The following is an 18,655-nucleotide window of genomic DNA, read 5'->3' as shown; positions in this document are numbered from 1 at the left end:
TCTTTCTTCTGACCACCAACATAAGGGGAATTTCTGCCTTGGTTTTAGTAAGGGTGCCCAAAACCTAAACATTATTTTAGAGGTTCCTGTGGGGTAAAAAGCTGCCTTAGATCATTGTCTCTGGATCTGACCAAAAATGGCTAGATTGAGCAACAAATAATGCCTGTGGGGCACCATCAGACATTGCCAAGCAAAGTCCATCTGGGGGAATAAAAAAGAAGATGTAAAAGCAATCTGCAACTTCTAGTTCAAGAACCAATGGTTTGAGCTAATGCTTTAAATGTAAAGAACTCAAAGTGGAAGTCCATGCAAAAACTAAAATCCCTGCATCTATAGACGCCACCGATCTAACACTAACCTATCTAACCCTGTGAAGAAAAAATGAGTATACATACCTTTTTGAACCCGATCCAACCCGATCTCCAGCGGCGGAAACTCTGCTAAGGACACGGCTGACAACAGCTGTGAAATTAATGGGAAGTGACGTCACCCATGGACTTACTATGGGGCTTCCGTTGTCGTCCGTGTTCTCTGCACCCACCCACACAGCAAAGCCGCCGCTGACAGCGAAGCGTGGGATCCAGTCTGATCGGCTTCAAAAAAGGTATGTATACTCGTTTTTTCTTTACAGAGCTAGAGAGGTTATTGATAGATCGGTGGTGTCTATAGATGCAGGGATTTTAGTTTTTGCATGGACTTCCACTTCAACTGTAACTAGTAAATTCACAAATAGTAGATATACTGTAAATATTATACAGTACTATATAAATAGAGAACAGAAGAGACTATCCTCAAAAGTACTTCAATTAACAGAAGTGGCTACTGATCACAGCAACACTTAGCCCTCTCCCATTGTGTGGACCAGTCCAGCCGGAAGAATTAGCATGTGAAATGCAGCTAATGATATCTTGTAATCCTCTGCTTTAACTAACAGCTCCAGAGTTTACAAAGAGCATCTTTACAAACGATTACATGGGATTAGCAGGGTACACCCTGCTGAGGAGGATTATCAGCATACAAACAAACTTTCCCCAGCCCAAACACTCTACAGACCCCTCTTGATGTCTTGCGTCCAGAGGCTGACACTCTCACAATGTCAATGACATGCATTTATACTATGCAGAAGTCCTAGCAGTGCAGCTCATCTACTGTCACTGAGAGAGTTAAACCTCCATATGCTTTCTAGGCTTCCATTTAAAGCTGTTGTCTACAAAGAAATCTAACACATGGAGCTGAACATCATTACTGCCATAAAGGGAGAAGGAAATGCCATTATCGCACTAATCTAATTTTTCCATTCCCAATGTAATCGTATCTGGAACAAGGTTAGCTTTTATCAGAGACACACGGTAAACCGGGCAAAGTGTGTATAATCTTTAATAGTGGAACTGCTGTGCTCACTGCCTAGACTTTATTTACACTTGTACTCACAGTATGCGCCTAATTCATCAATGCATTTAGATTGTAAGCTTTCAGAAGCAGAGCCTTGTATTATAACTGTACTCTCTTTATTTCGGAAACGATGTGCAAACTGTTGGCACCATATAAATATTGTATAACAATATTAGTTGCTCCTGTATTATCTTCATAATGGATACATAAATTGTGTCTAAAAATAAAAGAGAGCATACATCAATGATAGGGCGCATAGCAACCAACCATTGCTCATATTTCATCCATTCAAAGCAATCAGGACTTGTTCAAACCAGAGTGGCTTTTCTGAGCAAGTGGAAGCATGCTGACGTTGTTTGTAACAGCTTTTATGTGTATATTCTGATCATTTACGTGCTTTACGTGCCTAGTGTGGTCGTGTTAAAGTATTTCCGTTTATTTTAGTCTAGTGAAATGCAAAAACAATGCTTTTCCCTAAAATAATCAAACCACAAATACACAGATGTGCGTCATGTAAAAACGTAGAGCACGGGCACAGTACCATTCCAAGATACATAGCTGCACACACAATAGTGCAAGTAAAATTATGCTGGCCATACATGACTTGAATTTGGGCCAGTTCCTGCTGAATTGGTTGAAATTTGAAAAGTAAGTGACCTTGATGGCACTACCCGGCACAACAAACTTCACTTTGAATACTCACCCAACCGATGATTGCAACCAATCAGAAGCAGTCGCTATTCACTTATTAGAATAGCCGGAAGGGGGTATTCCCCTCAACATCCTGGATGAGGGAATCTACTGATTGATCAGTAGATTCCCTTAGCACAGGGGCTTCCAAACTGTCCAAGGAAAGGGCCAGTTTACTGTCCTCCAGGCTTTAGGAGGGCTGGATTGTGGCCCATCATTGGTTTCAATGGGAGGACTAGTGCTCCATTGTTGGTATAAACTATATAAATAGTGCCCCATTGATGGTGTCAAAAAAGGGAACGGTGCTCAATTATTGGTGTTGGTTTGTGCAATAGTGCTCCATGGGCAAGATAAAGGTAAGCAAAGGGCCGTATCTGACCCCCGAGTCCACTGCCTTAGCATTTTATGGCTAGCCCTAAAGTCACCCTATGTGCCACTTTCTGCAGGAGTGTTCCCAGATTTGCACCCCATCAATTCCCAAGAAACATCTCATTAGATAGCATACAAGTTGTTGTAGTAGACAGAACACAAAATGCACCTCCATTATTTTTACTTTTTGCAATTTTAATAGGAATGTTGGCAGTTATGAGCACTATTCCTAAATGAGCCCTTATAGAAGATCATTGCTGAAGGCAACATCACATATAGTTCTTCACCTTAATCAACCCTACTGGGGTTTAGTTTATTAGGACTAAAGTGTCATTATTTGTGCTGAGCCATGGAACCAATCATATTTATGCTTCAAGAGTTTACCATAGTCAGAATGAAAGCTGGCTGGTTGCTACATTGTATCTTTGATCTTTACACTATAAATGCCATAGTATTTCATCAATACCTGCCTGAAACTGTACTTTTACTTTCTCCATCAGCTCTTCTGCATACGTTTCCTACCTTTTGTATCACTTGCCCCTCCCTTTTACATTTTAAGCTCCTATGGGCAGTGCCCCTCCTAACCCAATCCTCTTGAATTGTATTGTAAAGCTGGCCCATAAACAGACTGCATTTTAGCAGATTCCTGCTGAATCAGACAAAATGTGTCCCATGGTTGGCCCTATTGGCATCACCCGGCTTGACAAAAGTTGATTTTTTTTAATCGACTTTAGTCAAAGTAGCTGGGCTGAAAATTCTCACACACAGCACCTGCATTGAATCATATACAGGCACTATTTGGATATTCAGATTGGTGGCGGCTGTCAGATATACACGGCTGATTCATTCATTCAGCATGGATGGTAGAATTGAATAGTTTGAGTTGGGGGGGGCGACTCAAGTCAAGTGATAGGAATTGAGTGAAATTTTAATGTGTATGGCCAGCCCAACTGTACTGTCTCCCTTTATATATAAAAGTGCTGTGCAAACTGTTATTGCTATATGAATCCTATATAATAATAATATTATTTGTATATAATTAAAATAAATATTATTATTACTGTTATTTCTATATAAATTCTGTATAATATTAATATTATTAGTATTTAATCATAATACTACCACTGTTACTAATAATAATAATAACAATGATGATGGTGGTACATCTCAGTGATTATTAGATCAATCTAGAATAAGAAGCCAGGTTTACCTGATTTTCTGTTTCCTCCAATAAAACTGTAGGACAGGCTCTCCCTAGCTGGGGACATTCCTAAGTTCCAGATGAAAGTTTCCTTCCAAGTTTTGCTCTCAGCCCCCATCAGCCTGAAATTGCTGCATCCTAAATGTGAAATCCAAGTCGCAGATCGCCCAGGAAGGTGTCCTCACCCCATACATGGAGGCGATGTAGATCTTGTGCTGGGGATCCGATGTATAAAGGTCATTGATGGGATGCAGTAAGTTCTGTATTCCTCCAATATGAGATCCCTGTGCACCCGAACCCATCTCGGTGCTCCCCGCACAGTTGTCCCGAAGCTCCTGGCTGCCCACCCCGGCCCATCACACACAGCGATACGGGACAAGTCCGCCCCGGAGACGCCGGGCAGCCAGACCACAGCACAGCTGAAACCCGAGCTACTGCCAGCCACACACGTGACCCGGAGCTGGCCAATAGCCAGGGGGATGGAGGGAGAACACGAGCACTCTGTACGTCTATTATAAGCGATAAGTAGAGGAAACACTGCTGGCTTCTATTTATAGAACTTCAACAATGGGGAGCCTGGGCTGCTGTCATCAATAATATTCCTTACATGGGAGATCCCAACCATCCCCAATAAATACAATGATGGGAGCCCAGGACCCCCTCAATAATATTCCTAATATAATCATAATAATATTCCTTACATGGGAGATCCCAACCATCCCCAATAATTACAATGATGGGACTCCAGCACCCCTTCAATAATATTCCTAATATAATCATAATAATATTCCTTACATGAGAGATCCCAACCATCCCCAATAAATACAATGATGGGAGCCAAAGACCCCCTCAATAATATTCCTAATATAATCATAATAATATTCCTTACATGATAAATCCCAACCACCCCAATAATTACAATGATGGGAGCCCAGAACCCATTCAATAATATTTCTAATATAATCATAATAATATTCCTCATTACATGATAAATCCCAACCACCCCAATAAATACAATGACGGGAGCCCAGGACCCCCTCAATAATATTCCTAATACAAAAATACAATGATGGGAGTCCAGGACCCCTTCAATAATATTCCCAATATAATCATAATAATATTCCGTACATGATAAATCCCAACCACCCCAATAATTACAATGATGGGAGCCCAGGACCCCCTCAATAATATTCCTAATATAATCATAATAATATTCCTTACATGATAAATCCCAACCACCCCAATAAATACAATGATGGGAGTACAGGACCCCCTCAATAATATTCCTAATATAATCATAATAATATTCCTTACATGACAAATTGCAACCATCCCCAATAATTACAATGATGGGAGCCGAGGACCCCCTCAATAATATTCCTAATATAATCATAATAATATTCTTTACATGATAAATCCCAACCATCCCCAATAAATACAACGATGGGAGCCCAGGATCCCCTCAATAATATTCCTTACATGATAAATCCCAACCACCCCAATAAATACAATGATGGGAGTCCAGGACCCCTTCAATAATATTCCTAAAATAATCATAATAATATTCCTTACATGATAAATCCCAACTATCCCCAATAAATACAATGATGGGAGCCGAGGACCCCCTCAATAATATTCCTAATACAAAATATAATGATGGGAGTCCAGGACCCCTTCAACAATATTCCCAATATAATCATAATATTATTCCTTACATGATAAATCCCAACCACCCCCAATAATTACAATGATGGGAGCCCAGGACCCCCTCAGTAATATTCCTAATATAATCATAATAATATTCCTTACATGATAAATCCCAACCATCCCCAATAAATACAATGATGGGAGCCCAGGGCTTGTCTTATAGAGGACCACTTCACACTCATCAGTGTTTCCGTTTAAAAAAGCGGAAGAAAAATGCATCCCTTTAAATCCTATGGAACACCTCACATCGGTCAGTTGCATTTTTAAAAGTCCTGTTTACTACATTTTTGGTGCCCTTTTCGAAACCATACCAAAAGTGCAGCTCCCGATTGAAATTAATAGAAAATACGTGAAAAAACGAAAAGCAGTTGCATTTTTAGGGCTGGTTCACACCAGATGCTGCCCAGTGCATTTTTTCCCTGCATCAAAAACACATGGACAGTAGATCATATGGGTTCCAGTAGAGTGAGTTCCAGTGCAGAAAAAAAAAGAACATGCAGCATTTTTTTTTGCACTGTACTGGAACCAGAATTTCCTGGAACACATCAAAACCACACTGGACTGCATCACATGAAAAAAAAAACCCAAGATATCTTGAAAAAAAAGAAAAAATCAAGAGGGAGGAAAAACACATTGGAAAGCATTGAAAACACATCGAAAAAACGTGCATGCAGAAATGCATCAGAAGTGAGTTTTTGTGGTGTGATTTGTAAACAAAAACGCACCTGGAACGCATCCAAAGTGAGTTTTTGGTGTGTGAACTGGCCCTCGGTCCGTTTTTTTGAGTCACATGTCCATGTTTTACAGGTGCATGCTGGGAGTCAGGCTACCAGAAAATGCACTAAAAACGAATATGTGTGCGTTTGATGCTTTTTATTTTTTATGATGCAGTTGGGCCGGGTTCACACTGGCAAGCAGCGAATTGGCCACAGCACTGGTCTATGCGTGTTTTTTTGTGTTTTACAGAACAATTTTTACACAAGGTAAGTAAAGTAATCTCCCTTGTGCTTATTTTGGAATGTTTGTAGATAAATGTATGCTTTTAGGGCTGGTTCACACCACAAAAACGAACTTCAGATCTGTTCCGGATGCATGTCTGCACGTTTTTGAAGCGTTTGGTGCATTTATGATGTATTTCCGCATGCATTCCATGTTCTTTTTTTCTTATTTTTTCCATTTATTTTTCACTGTACTGGGGTCTGGTGAGTTTTTTATGCGTTCCAGTGCATTCCAGTGCGTTTTTGATGCATTTTACCTCATTCCAGTACAGTCCAGTGCAGAAAAAATACAGCATGTTCTACTTTCTTTTCTGGAACTGGAACACCCTGGAACTGACTGTACTCATGTGAACTATGCCATTGGAAACCATATAAACCTACTTTCCATGCATTTTTGATGCAGAAAAAAACGCAGAAAAAACACACTGGACTACAACTGGCCCTTATTGTAGGTTACAACAGTTTACAAAAAAACTGTCCAAAAAAACTGTCCCTCAGTCTGTCCCCTAAGGCAGGTTTGGCCGCAGTGCAGGTGTGTGTAGTTTTCTTGCGTTTTACTCACAGTTTTACCCACGGTCCCATAGACTTTTATTAAGTCATGCATTTTAGTTACGTTATCTGAACGCGCACCAAAGATGCAGCATGAGGGACTTTTGGTGCGCTTTCAGAAAACGCTGCAAAAACACGCAACCTAATAGAAGCCAATGGGACCATGGCTAAAACCACGGGTAAAACCACACACACACATCCGCGCTGCGGCTAAACCACAGCATGTCAGTGTGAAGCCAGCCTTAGTGACAGGCTGAGAACGGTTTTGTAAAGTGCAGTTAGATACAATTTACCTCCCAAGCCATTAAAGCCCAAGTTTACCTACTAAAAAAATGACAATATAAGCACAAGGGCATAGGTGTGTGCACAGGGTGTGCCGGGTGTGCCTGGGCACACCCTAATCATCCTATTTTGTGCCGATTCCCCCTGCTTCCTGTTGCCCTCTGTCTCCCCCTTGCAGTGCTGCCAGCTTCTCTCTTCTCCTCTGGCACCGGCTGCTGCAGGGGATGTTTCAGGAGGGATGAATACATGAGCACAGTGAGTGCTCTGTACTGATCGCTTCTGTGTTCATTCTTAAGTGAAGCATAGTAAACTATGTTTACTATGCTTCAGTTTGCGAATGAACAGGAAGTCGCTCAGCACAGAGCACTTCCCATACATTCACTGTCCAGTGCAGCTGAGGCTGCGGAGAAAGGGACTGGAGAAGCTCTGTGCTCAGTCCCTTTCTCTCTGTTTAGATCCTTGATATTTCACCAAAGCCCCCCAACCACACTCCTAAAAAAGATTGTAAAATAATAGTAATAATACTGTAAAAAAAATAAAAAAAATAAAATAAAATAAAAAACTTAAAAACTACTGACCCCAATCTCTGCTCTACTGACACTGCTCTGCTGATATCTGCATGTGTGTTAGTGCTCTGGGGTACACACCCTAATGCAATAGACTGCACACAACAATGCACAAGGGACATTACTTACCTTGAGTGAGATGTGTCCCCTGTGCTTCTGTCTTCTAGTTTGGTAGAAACCTTCCCTTCAATGCCCTCCCACCCCACCCCTGCTTCTGTAATCTTCAATCTTTTGGTGTAGCTTGGGCTAATAGAAGTGAGAACATTTTACAGGCCCCCATCAAGAGTGCCCAACTATGCCTGCCCTTTCCCCAAAGCTGCGTACTACAGCCTCTACGAATGAAATGTGATCTATGAATGGAGTTGGGGTCTACAGATCCTCCATTCATAGATCATAGTGCTTTCCCCAAATTCACGTTTCCACCAGGTTCCTGAATCTGTCTCCCACACCAACGTCTGTCATGTGGAGGCACAATGGAATTCTAAATGTTGTGCCATAGACATTCTATGAATTCTCTGCTTTTCCTTCTCTATATTCTGTAAATTCTTTTCTCTATCAAGTTTGTCAAATCTTCCAACTTCACTTCTCAGATTTTGTGATCAGCTTCTTAACTTTGCAGGTCTAATTTTCTACACTTCATAAATACCTGAAAAAGCAGAGCTGAGACATCCGTCAGAAAATGGCCAAGTCTCTGAAATGTACTTTGAGTCACTGTGCTGGTGTTACTATAATCAGGGAAGGGAGCACTGTCAGTACTTTGATTGATCATGGAGTATGTGTATAAATACAGATGAAGTTTTACAGTTTACAAAATTTGTGCTTACAATTTGTTGTGACTCTAATTTAACCACTTCAAAACTGGGCACTTTCCCCTCCTTCCTGTCCAGGCTAATTATCAGCATTCAGCACTGTCACACTTTGAATGACAATTGCACAGTCATGCAACATTTTACCCAAATTCATTTTTAGCATTTTTTTGATAGATAGAGCTCTCTTTTGGTGGTATTTAATCATCAATGGGTTTTTTATCTTTTTGCTAAAAGGAATGAAAAAAGACAGAAAATTTCGAAAAAAAATGTTTTTCTTAGTTTCTGTTATAAAATTTTGCAAATAAGTAATTTCTCTTCTTCACTGATGTGCGCTGAGGAGGCTGCACTAATGGCACCGATAGGCTGCACTGACGTGCATGGATGAGGCTGCACTGACGGGCACTGATGAGCCTGCACTGATGGACACTGGTGAGGCTGAACTGATGGGCACTGATAAGTTGCACTGATGGGCACCGATAGGCGGCACTGATCTTCACTGATGGGCACTGGTGAGGCTGCACTGATAAGTTGCACTGATGGGCACTGATAGTCGGCACTGATCTGCACTGATGGGCACTGGTGAGGCTGCACTGATGGGGACTGGTGAGGCTGCACTGAACGTATCCCAACCACGATACTACCTGCCTGGAGTTTGCATGTTCTCCCTGTGCCTGCGTGGGTTTCCTCCAGGTACTCCGGTTTCCTCCCACACTCCAAAGACATGCTGGTAGGTTTATTGGCTTCTGTCCAAAATTGGCCCTAGTATATGAATGTGAGTTGGGGACCTTGGATTGTGGGCTCCTTGAGGGTAGGGACCGATGTGTGTGTGCGATGTATGTGTGGAGAGCTTCGTAAAATTGACAGCACTACATGGGTACCTTAAAAAAATAGGGATAATTGTAGACACGCACCCACACTCACTCAGGTTGAACTGGATGGACTGGTGTCTTTATTCAACCTTACTAACTATGTAACTATGATAAGCACTGATAGGCGGCACTGATCTGCACTGATGGGCACTGTCGAGGCTGCACTGATAAGCACTGATAGGCAGCACTGATCTGCACTGATGGGCACTGATGGGGCTGTACTGATGATCAGTGCCCTGATTATTAGTGTAAACTGTGTGCTGACAGCGTTGCCAGTTTGATGGCTCTCGTTTCCTCACACAGAGACATTGTGTGAGGAAAGGACTGCCGTTAACCAGCAAATCTGTTTACATGTAATCAGTTGTGATTGGATACAGCTGATCACATGGTAAAGGACTGCTGTGATTGGCTGTTTACCGCGATCTGTGATCAGCTGTGTCCCCAGGGGGTGCGCAGGGGGCGTGGTTCTGGGAGGATGTCTATGGACTCCCTCCTAGAACTAGAGAGTCACGATGTAGCTGTCTTTCGGCTATAGCACAGTAATGAGGTGGATATATTATTATTATACAGGATTTATATAACGCTGACAGTTTACGCAACGCTTTACAACATGAGGGCAGACAGTACAGTTACAATACAATTTAATACAGATATATAAAATGTAATTTTAAAAATATTTAAAGTGACACACATATTCTAATTCTCTGTACACACGACCGGTTTTGCCGTCGGAATAAACTCTGAAGGTTTTTGTGATGGAGTTCCGACGGAATTCCGCTCCGCTCATACACACGGTCACACCAAATTCCGACCGTCCAGAACGCGGTGACGTACAACATGTACGACGGGACTAGAAAGCGGAAGTTCAATAGCCAGTAGCCAATAGCTTCCGTCTCGTACTTGCTTCAAAGCATGCGTCATTTTTGGTGCGTCGGAACAGCATACAGACAAGCGTTTTTTCTGATAGTAATTTGTTCCATCGGAAAAATATAGAACATGTTCTCTATCTAAGTCCATCTGAATTTTCGACAGAAAAAGTCCGAAGGGGCATACACACAGTCAGAATATACGATGAAAAGCTCCCATCAGACTCTTTCTGTCGGAAATTCCGCTCGTGTGTACGCAGCATTATTCTCCAAAGATAATCCATACACATACACTACTGTATGGCCCTGTGAACTAATTTTCATGAAATTGTTTCTTACTGTGTTTTTCTGCCTCCTTGTAATGTCCTCCATGAGCTCCCAAACCCCTGTTCTCCCCCTTGACTTTAATTTGTTTGGAACCAGCAGTGCACATTAGTTCTAGCCATGTGCACATTACACATCCCATAGTTCATAGTTCCAAGTTCATCTCAGGAGTGAGGGGTACAGAGCGTGAGACCATGGAGAATGAATGTAGCCACTAGGGCTGCAACTAACGATTATTGTTATAATCGATTAGTTGGCAGATTATTGTTTCAGTTAATGGGTAAAATGGATAAAAACCTCAAAAAGGTGTGGTGTATAATTTAGTTAATATGCAAAGTTTGAAAAAAGACAATTTATTCTTGAATATCTATATGCAGTGGTAAATATAAATAACCATCTATGGGGTAGGGGAACAAAATATCTAATCCACTCTAATGCCCCGTACACACGGTCGGACTTTGTTCGGACATTCCGACAACCTAAATCCTCGGATTTTTTCCGACGGATGTTGGCTCAAACTTGTTTTGCCTACACACGGTCGCACAAAGTTGTCGGAATTTCCGATCGACAACCACGCGGTCACGTACACCACGTACGACGAGACTAGAAAAGGCCGGTTCAGAACCAAGCGCGGCACCCTTTGGGCTCCTTTTGCTAATCTCGTGTTAGTAAAAGTTTGGTGAGAGACGATTCGCGCTTTTTCAGACTCGTGGCTTTCAGATCGTTTTCTGCCGTTCAGTTTGTGCTTGTGGGTTTGTATCTGCTCTTCAGTGCGTGCAAGCAAGTTCCGCGTGACATTAGTCACTGTATTCTTGTTCGTTCGTTACTGGTTTTCAGGTCGCTCTTCACAGGCCTTGCTGTTCTTCAGTGCGTTCTGTTACTTCGTTCTGAGCAGCCGACCGTTTTCTAGCCATGTTGTGTATGCGTACTCCTCGTAGAGTTCGTGCTGTGCGGGGGCTTGGTGTTGGGGTCCTTACCTTGACACAAGTCCAGTCCATGAACAGGGTGGGGAGGAGTTCATGGACCAAGAATTGGTTGCTTCAGCGTGACCAGTTCTGTCATATGCCTTTGCTCCGTGAGATCCGTGAGAATAATCCTGATGATTTCAGGAACTTTCTCAGGATGACGGACCCCGTGTTTCACCGTCTGTTGGCTTCGCTGACCCCCTATATCAGCAGGCAGGATACCTGCATGAGGCAAGCCATCACTCCGGAGCAGAGGTTGGTCGCTACCTTGCGGTATTTGGCCACAGGGAGAAGTTTGCAGGACTTAAAGTTCTCGACAGGCATCTCCCCCCAGGCTCTGGGTATCATCATCCCAGAGACCTGTTCTGCCATCATACAGGTCCTGCAGAAGGAGTATATGAAGGTAAGATTTTTATCCTTTTATATCATATTTTATTGTATTAAATGTTTGCTAATATCTTGTATTTCTTTCCTCATTCCCTAATTACCATGATTGGAATATGCTGTGAATGTCCCCTTTGTCCTCATGCATGCTGGATTTTTATGTAATTATTATTTTATGTCCTTCATACATATTTGCCCTTCAATAACCTCCCCAGCATGGTGTCTCTTGCCCTATATTCACCTCATGTAGTCACTTAACAATGTATTTTATCAGCTCCATAGTAGTGCTTTACCCCAAACACCCCCTAAAATGTTTGTTAATGTTATTTTAGCTTTAAATTCAGGCAGAGTGCCAGAGGCTTTTTTTGTGGTGTCCACAAATTTTTGGTATCCCTCCCTCCCCCAACTGCTAAGTCAGCTGATCCCAATTCTCTATCCTCAATCATCTATCTGCTGACTTTGCCAAACCCATACACACTATACCCATCTCTTTACTGGTCAGATTTATGGATGAATTCCCCAAAGCATGTAGTGCAAGGGCCTGCCTGTATACTTTCCAATGGAACTGTTTAAAGTTTTTGTATCCTATTATTATCTTGATAGGTAATAGCAGAATGTCCAAATGTGCTCAAATGTGTACAGTGTGTATTTATATCTTTGTATTATGACACTTCTTACCTGTCCAGTGGTCTGCTAATAGTGTAACTAAGGAGGGGCTGTTCCAAGTAATACCCTGTATTTAGGCATTCATCTCAAAATGAAGTGAAGAGGGTTACCTGTCCAAGAGTTCCCCCCCCCCTATAATGTTAGAAATGGCCCATGAGAGGGGGGGAGGGGGAATATGATAGGTGTACCTTATACTTTGGCCTTGTTAAATTCCCCTTATTAAATGCTATCTGGAGGTTGCCCCATAATGTTTGTGTATAATCTGCTTGCCATGTTTCTGTGAAAAATAGTAATGTTTATTGTTTTTTCCTCAACAGTTTCCTTCCACGCCACAGGAATGGCAGACTGTGGCCTCCCACTTTGCCCAGCGGTGGGACTTTCCTAACTGCGGAGGGGCAATTGATGGGAAACACGTCCACATCGTCCCACCACCCAACTCGGGGTCGTACTATTATAATTACAAGGGGTTTAATAGTATAGTGATGTTGGCGGTGGTGTCGGCTAATTACGACTTCTTGTATGTGGACGTGGGGAAGAATGGCCGGATGTCCGATGGTGGAGTGATCGCCCAGACGGAGTTCTACAGGCGTCTCCAGAATGGCAGCTTGGACTTGCCACCTCCAGAGGACAATGTTGAAGGTCTCCCATTTGTGTTCGTTGCTGATGAAGCATTTGCGCTGGGGGACCACCTGATGCGGCCATTCCCGATGAGGACCCTCACCCCGGAACAGAGGGTTTTTAATTACCGGCTGGCCAGAGCCCGAAGAGTGGTGGAGAACACATTTGGAATCCTGGCCAGCCGGTTCCGATTATTTCTGACACCCATCCATATGGCGGAGTATAAACTGAACCATATAATACTTGCCTGCTGTGTTCTCCATAATTTTTTAAGAAAACATTCAGCCAACTATGCTGGCTCAGTTGGGCCTGAGGCCGGAATCCCAAATCCATCAACACTGACGGCGCTTGAAAGTGGCCGTCCTGGCTTGCCCTCCCTGAATGCCCGTGATGTCCGGTTACGCTACCTGAAGTTCTTTGCGGGTAGGGGGGCTATCAATATGCCAGAGAATCTGTGACACCTTTGTAAAATAAAAAACAAACAAAAGAAATTCTTGGTGGACATTTACTGCTTGTGTTTGTTTTAGCTGACCCTGACAGAAATGTTTTGAGTGCAGAAAATGTCGTGATTGGGTAACCTTATAAAAAATAGTGTTGGCTGGTACTTCCTAAATGCCAAAACACATTTCACTACAAGTGCACTTGCAACTGCACTGAACCTGCACTTGTAGTGCAAAGTGTAATTGCCCTTAGGAAATAACCCCCATTTGTGCATAAAACAGCAATTACATCACCCCAAAAGTGTTGTAGTGTTGAGACAATAATCCACACATTCTTGAGTAAGGCACTTTTTTATAGCTGCACAATCACATGTGCATTTCCGCAAGGTTTTTAAAACAAACCAACATGTTTGTTGTATAACAATGTTTGCAGTAGCATTATCAAAAATCGAAATATCCATTTCAGATAAAACAGGCCTGTGTAAAACCAACAAGAAAGCCAAAAAACTTGAACTTACAAAGTTCACATATGGTAAAACCTGAAGGCTATATCAGACATGAGTATTTAGGAACTGTGTTTGATATAGTGTTCAGATGGGGGGAAATCACCCCTGGAAAAGCCAAATTTGGAAGATGCACACCAAGTTCAGAATGTCAACATGTGCTATCTGCCATCAGGGGGGATCAAGGGACGTGTTTTGGGGGAGCAAGCCCTTCCTCAATGCGACTTTATAATTGAGGAAGGGGTTGCACCCCCAAAACGCGTCCATTGATCTCCCGTGATGGCAGATAGTACATGTTGGCACACTGTGGGCATCCTCCAAATTTAGCTTTTCTAAACATTGTAAAAATTTTAGTAACATAAAACAGGTGATTTTGTGGGGTTTAAATTCGCCCCAAAACATCAATGATGTTATTAATTTTTTTAATAACATCAGTGATTTGTTGCTGGATGTTTTGCAATTGGAGATTACACCCCATGATCTCCCCGATGAGTATCTGGTGCACTTTCAGATGTAAAGCATTCTGGATCACGATCACCTAAAAAGAGATAAAGAACAAAAAAAAAGGTCTCAAAAATCTGCCAACATCCATCTCTTTTACCTGAGCCTGTGGTCGCAGACACTCACCTGTTGTGGTGCCAATCTCCACCACATCTTCTTCTTCCTCCTGCTCAGCTTCTTGGGTTGGTATTTCCCCTTCTTCCAGAGGGGGGGGTCTCTGGTCTCCTGGGATGAGGGGTGTCCGAGTCTTTTCTCCCCTATGTAAAACAAAAATGGTATAATTAGCACACAGATATTTGATGGCAGAACTAGAAATAGGAAACATTGCTTGGAAGTGGGGTACAATTATCTATTTTAGCCGAGTTCCAAGATGTATATTTTTTATTGCCCTTTGTCAAGCTGCAATACTTTACCTGTTTGGTACAAGCTTCACAGATGTAGCCCCCCCTATAGTATACACTGGAGCACCTGTGTGGCCCCCCTAATAAAAAGGGTGTTCTGGGGTCCCACACTAGTGCTCCAGTGTCCAGATGTGAAAACAGCTGCTCAGTGTCCTCTCCTTACACACAATCTAGTTTGCATTTCATTCTAGTAACAAACCCATCTACACAAACAAATATTTGGCATCCAAGTAGGCCCCCAAAAATGTGTGAAAATGCAATGGTGTTCTAGAGGCCGAAAGAAAAATGTTTGATACGAACGAATAATGGGCCCATGAACATTAAAGTTGACCTTTTGAAACGTTACAATTACTAAAAGCATATGGAGCAGAACGAACGGAATAAAAACAGAAAGAATAGGAACACAGCACAACTACTTACTTTTTTGCAGCACTCTCCGGATCTTTCGGTACTGCTCTGGCTCTCCCAACTTCAGGTCCGACCACCGCTTCCTGAGCTGATCTTTAGACCTTCGTACCCCGAAATTCCGCTCAAGACTCCTGACCACTTTCGCCATGATCTTGGCCTTTCTAAAGTTGGGGTTGGGGTAAGACCCATATTTTCCGTCATAGTCGGACTTCTTCATGATGTCGACCATCTCCAACATCTCCCCAAACGACATATTTGTGGCCTTAAAACATCTCCTTTTGGATCGGGACGTGCCTGGATCCGGGCTTTCCTCCTCCTCCTCCTCGTTGTTCGAATTAGCACGCACCTGCTGTAACTCCGCCATGTGCTCTTCACCCACTGCGCCGAACGAAAAGGGGCGGGGAATAGACTAGAAAGAACGTCAGGGGCGGGCGGAGTTACACGCATGCGCAGTGTGTATAAAGCGTAACACGCGTGCGTATTACGTGCGATCTGTGAGCGGAGGAAGGAGCATTGGACGCGCCGATCGTAAGAACGAAGGTAAGAGCCAAACTTGTGCCTATACTGCTTCTAGATTGAGGCCTATATTGTAACAAGATTAGGAGAGTTTTGTCTGACATTAGGCTTTGTCTTGTGTTGTGTCTTGCAGTGAACATGGATATCTTAATGAAAGATAATGACTTCATGTCAGTATTCATAGATATGCTAAGTGAGCTGCCCTGTCTGTGGGAGATTACCCACCCCCATTTCAAGAACCAAGCAAAGAGGAAGGCAGCACTGGAGCAATTGTGTGAAATTGTGAAGCAGGTGATCCCCACGGCAGACATCACTTATTTAAAGATTTTCATTGGTGGCCTGAGGAGCACATATCTAAGGGAGCGCAAGAAAGTCCTGGATTCACAGAGATCCGGAGCAGCAGATGACATCTATGTCCCCAGGATGTGGTACTATGACAGGCTGCACTTTCTGGCAGGCCAGACTGAACCCAGGCCATCCCTCTCCAGTCTTCCTTCCACGCTTCCTTCCCCCCTGGCTGAGGCTTCTGACGCCCAACCTGGGCCTTCCAGGCCATATGTGGAGGAGCCCAGATTGAGCCAGGTATAGCATTCCTCTAAATATTTCTGCTTGTCCAATCAATGATGATAACTAGATGTTAGTTGGGAGTACTAATTTAGGATTGTGATTGATGATGCAAAACATTACAACCATGTCCCTTTTTCATACACAGGGAAGTCTCAGCCAGGAGGTGGCCGGGCCGAGCCGGCTGGCTGATATCAAGGACCCTCCACCCCCCCTGAAAAGAGAAAGTGGCAGTAGGACGAGTGCCCTAGAGGAGGCGGCTATAGCATTCTTTTGGAGGGCTACAGAGGTCCTGGGAGCACCCCACACCAGGCAGGAGAACATTGCTGCCTTCATAGCATATAAAATGCAGAGGATGGAGGAGGGCCAAAAAGCCATGTGTGAGGCCCTCATATCGGAGGCTCTGGAGAAAGGTATGAGGGGCCAAATTACACCTCACACACAGCTTTGGGATGGTCCTCCTCCTCCTCCTGCAGGTCCTCCTCCTCCTCCTCCCTCTCCTCCAGGTCCTCCCAGTCCTCCTCCAGGTCCTCCCAGTCCTCCTCCTCCCTCTCCTCCAGGTCCTCCCAGTCCTCCTCCAGGTCCTCCCAGTCCTCCTCCTCCTCCTCCTCCAGGTCCTACTCCTCCTCCTGCCACATCTCCAACTGCACAGCCACAGCCCGGAAGGAAGCGTGGAAGGAAGACCAGACAGTGATTGCCCTGGGTTCAGTCTGGTTGGCCAAAAGATGCAGCCTCTTGTGGTACCACAGCCTGGGGACACAGATGTCATCTGCTGCTATCCGGATCTCTGGGACTTCTGGACCAGACTGCCCTCCCTTACATATGGACTCCTCAGGCCACCAATTTTGATGTTGAAGAATTGATGTCTGCCGTGGGGGTCCCAGGCTTCGCTAATTTCTGCTGTTGATCCAGTGTTGCCTTCCTCTTTGTTTGGTTCTGATCCCTTAATAAAGGATTTTTGTTTTGAATTATACTCTCCTATGTGTTTTACTTCAAAAATGACAGTTCGTGAGGATTCAGGTACATTTCAAATATACAATGTGAAATGAACAAGGGACACCAACACCAAACAATCTCCTGGAGATTAAATAATAAAAGATATCAATGGTGTTGGGGTAACTTGACACACAAAACACACACAAAAATATTCTGGAGTAAAAATAAAAATAACATTGAGCAAAGATCAGCCTTGGAAAAAATCCAAACATTAAAGAAAAAAAAAGGCTGAAAATCCCCAAAAAAAAAATAAATAAATAAATAAAACTGTCAGATGTGACAACTAATAACAATATATTGAGGGAATCCCACTAAAAAAACACAAATAAAAGTTTGTGAGAAGTGTGTGTGAATATGAGCAGCAAAACGACTTAATTCTTGTCACATTATAAAGAAGAAGAGAGTGCGCTGTATTAAACCATTTTTAACATTGCAGCGTGACGAAAGTGCTGTATCCATTGCGAACGCTAAGTTTACCAGAACGAGCTGTCCCGTGTCGGAATTTCTTCTGAGCATGCGTGGCACTTTGTGCGTCGGAACAGGCCACACACGGTCGGAATTGACGCGATCGGATTTTGTTGTCGGAAAATTTTATCTCCTGCTGTCCAACTTTGTGTGTCGGAAAATCCGATGGAAAATGTCCGATGGCGCCCACACACGGTCGGAATTTCTGACAACACGCTCCGATCGGACATTGTCCATCGGAAAATCCGACCGTGTGTACGGGGCATAAGAATAGCAGACAGAAGAGATGTACTGTATATATATATATATATATATATATATATATGTATATATATATACACACACACACTCACTGGCCACTTTATTAGGTACACCTTGCTAGTACTGGCTTGGACCCCCTTTTGCCTTCAGAGCTGCCTAATTCTCCGTGGCATAGATTCTACAAGGTGTTGGAAACATTCCTCAAGGATTTTGGTCCATATTGACATGATAGCATAACATAGTTGCTGCAAATTTGTCGGCTGCACATTCATGATGTGAATCTTGGTTCACATCCCAAAGGTGCTCTATTGGATTGAGATCTGGTGACTGTGGAGGCCATTGGAG

General features: G+C 43.1%; 1 long non-coding RNA gene across 1 annotated transcript in view; it reads right to left on the bottom strand.

Annotated features, from left to right (window-relative positions):
- LOC141127313 (uncharacterized) overlaps positions 1–4,089 on the bottom strand; it is a 45,304-nt gene extending 41,215 nt beyond the window's left edge. The window contains exon 1 of the long non-coding RNA XR_012241538.1: positions 3,662–4,089. This is a non-coding gene — a long non-coding RNA (uncharacterized lncRNA). The remainder of the gene's footprint in view (positions 1–3,661) is intronic.
- Between the last annotated feature and the right edge of the window lie 14,566 nt (positions 4,090–18,655).

The sequence above is a fragment of the Aquarana catesbeiana genome, linkage group LG02, assembly GCF_042186555.1.
Source record: "Aquarana catesbeiana isolate 2022-GZ linkage group LG02, ASM4218655v1, whole genome shotgun sequence".
Classification (NCBI taxonomy): Eukaryota; Metazoa; Chordata; class Amphibia; order Anura; family Ranidae; genus Aquarana; species Aquarana catesbeiana.
Note: the sequence above shows the minus strand (reverse complement) of the source record. Positions and strands in the feature narration are given on the sequence as shown.